The 2,716-nt window shown below is 30.6% G+C and overlaps 1 pseudogene; it reads right to left on the bottom strand.

Moving 5' to 3' along the window:
* Nucleotides 1–1,437: 1,437 nt before the first annotated feature.
* On the bottom strand, nucleotides 1,438–2,315 carry LOC136855193 (uncharacterized; annotated as a pseudogene).
* Nucleotides 2,316–2,716: the final 401 nt, after the last annotated feature.

Raw genomic sequence — 2,716 nt, 5'->3', positions numbered from 1 at the left:
ATCAATGAGAAGTTTTTGATAATAAAGAAAAGGGTGTGTTTGATGCAGTGGAGGTAAGATAACTTAATGTTAGTACCTAACATAGCACGTATGTCGTATGAAACAGGATGCAGAAGGTATGGTCTCAATGCTATAGATAAGAGGCACCTCAGAGGAGGGCTAATTGAGGTTTTAGGAAAGTCTCCTGCTGGAATGTGCCAGTAACGATAGCGAGATCTGTCAGTTAAACTGAAAAGACATTATATACCTGACGTAATACCGTCTTCCATTCCATTACGGGAAATGGTCAGTGACTTTTGCGATATATTTTAATAAGAGAAAGGCCTGGTTGTGACTATATATATATATATATATATATATATATATATATATATATATATATATATATATATATATATATGGTATATATATATATATATATATATATATATATATATATATATATATATATATATATATATATATATATATATATATATATATATATATATATATATATATATATATATTATATATATATATATTATATATATATATATATATATATATATATATATATAATTTATATATTTTATATATAATTCATTTATATATTTATATATATCAAATATTATACGTCATATATATATATGTACCTGTCAAATATATATATATATCTCAGTTTATATATATATATATATATATATATATTATATATGAAATTATATATATAAATATATATGTGTATATATGTAATATATAGATACAAATATATATACGTTATTAGTACGATATTTTTAATATATATATATATATATATATATATATATATATATATATATAAATTACTAAATGCAACTCCTGAGAAGGTTTTGAAAGGGTTTTATTGTTAAACAAGCATATCCTTATGACCAACCTTAAACAGCTACTTGGGAAAGTTGAATGTGTTGACGGCAGTAGAAAAAAAGAATATTTTAATGACCAAGGGTATATATTTCATTTCATCACCAAAGCACTGAAATTATACAACTCAGATTAATATTATGACTTGAAATTAAATAGCATAATGCTATTGAAAATAAGTTTTAACAGTTGGATATCCTATGCAATTGTTACCACGTTTTTATATTTGTTCCTTCACAAGAGTGAAAGGGTTTCAGTCTTAAGCAAAACTTAAGTGTCCAGAATATTGTTATGACGTTCTTGTAAACATATTCCAGGCGTTTTATCTGGAAGACGTTCAAAATATCTACAATTGTTGGAAATGAAATTCGGTAACCATGGTCAGTCGTCCAAACAGTTACACTACAAGACAAATTCTAATTTACTTTGGCTCAGACAAATTTATATAGTTAAGTCAAAATAACTAAAATGTATCTTTTAAATTCTTTTATTTCAGGATAAAATAAAAATAATAATATAAAAATATCAAAGAGACATGGTTAAAATTTAATAATACTATAGAAAAAAAATGTATCGGTATACAGCACGCACATCACCTAAAAATGCTAAAAAGAGGTCTGGAGCTTCTTTTTTCATTATCCGCCAACATCAGTAGTCAAGTGTGATTGAAATGTTCCTTGATTGCAACCTCTCATTTTTTCAGTTCTTTTTTGCATCAAGCCAAGATCTTTCAATGGTTTGTGTGTTGTGTGTTCCAGTGGTAGGATTGACGAGTTTTGCTGATGGTTTACGGTAAAATGGCGGAAATTCCAGTTAGTTCAAATTAGAGTACGCCGGCCATTCGTCAGAATGAATTATTGAACCTTCAGCTACTTCCCTTTGAATGATCGGTTGTAGTGTGTCACGGTCTCTTCGTGGAACGTAAAAATATGAGTGTCCAAACCTTTCTTCAAACTCTTCCCCACGGACCATTTACGTCTGCCATGGTTGCGGTTATTGTCAACTTCAGCCTCACTATCGGTTGAATTTGGAGCTTGGTCACCTTGCAACATTCGACCTCTATTGTATTTTTCGCCGTCCTGCAAAGCGGGCTTCATCGATTTGTACAGGCTCTTCTCCAGTACCAATCATTTGACCACGATTTTGAACTGAAACACTCACTGAACACACTTCGCGGCACATGTTAAACCAATCAGTATTGCCTCAACCTCTACCAGTTAAACCTTGAACCTGATGGTAAAGAGGTCTTCTATAAAATAAAACATAATCTCTGAAAAATTTGGCAAAGGGGAAAGGTTGCAGTGTACTTTGTTATTCAAATCTGTGAAGTGAAAACATCATTTCTGAACGGAACCGTTTAACATCCTCTGGTTTCTGCAACGAAGAACAGGCATAAATTCACCATTTCGCCGTCTTTTCCGAGTGTCCTTCATCTCGCCACCACAGATGACATGGTGAAACACTGTTCTTCATATGCCAAAAGCCCATGTCTTCTTAAAAGCCAAAGTCTTAAATTGTCACTGGTTTCATTGTAGAATTCCTTTACGAGCATCTTAAGGGCTTTGCTACAGACTAAGTTACAGAATAAAATTTTTTAGCAATGTATAAGCCAGCAAAATTTAAGAAATGTAAATGACTGCCTATTTTTATCTTTTAAGAAACGATACATAGAAATTAGGGCTTGTTGCAATTAGATAGCAATTGGGAAATTAGGAGGCAATATAGCTTGTTACCCAATTATGAATTTAACAAACGACACAACAAGCTATTTCTTAATCTAGATCTCAAACCAAAGTAGTTGCATGGCATAAGATAATGAACCTATGTAGATATC

Source organism: Macrobrachium rosenbergii, chromosome 31, assembly GCF_040412425.1.
Source record: "Macrobrachium rosenbergii isolate ZJJX-2024 chromosome 31, ASM4041242v1, whole genome shotgun sequence".
NCBI lineage: Eukaryota > Metazoa > Arthropoda > Malacostraca > Decapoda > Palaemonidae > Macrobrachium > Macrobrachium rosenbergii.
The sequence above is the reverse complement of the archived record's forward strand: the minus strand, read 5'-3'. Positions and strand labels throughout refer to the sequence as shown.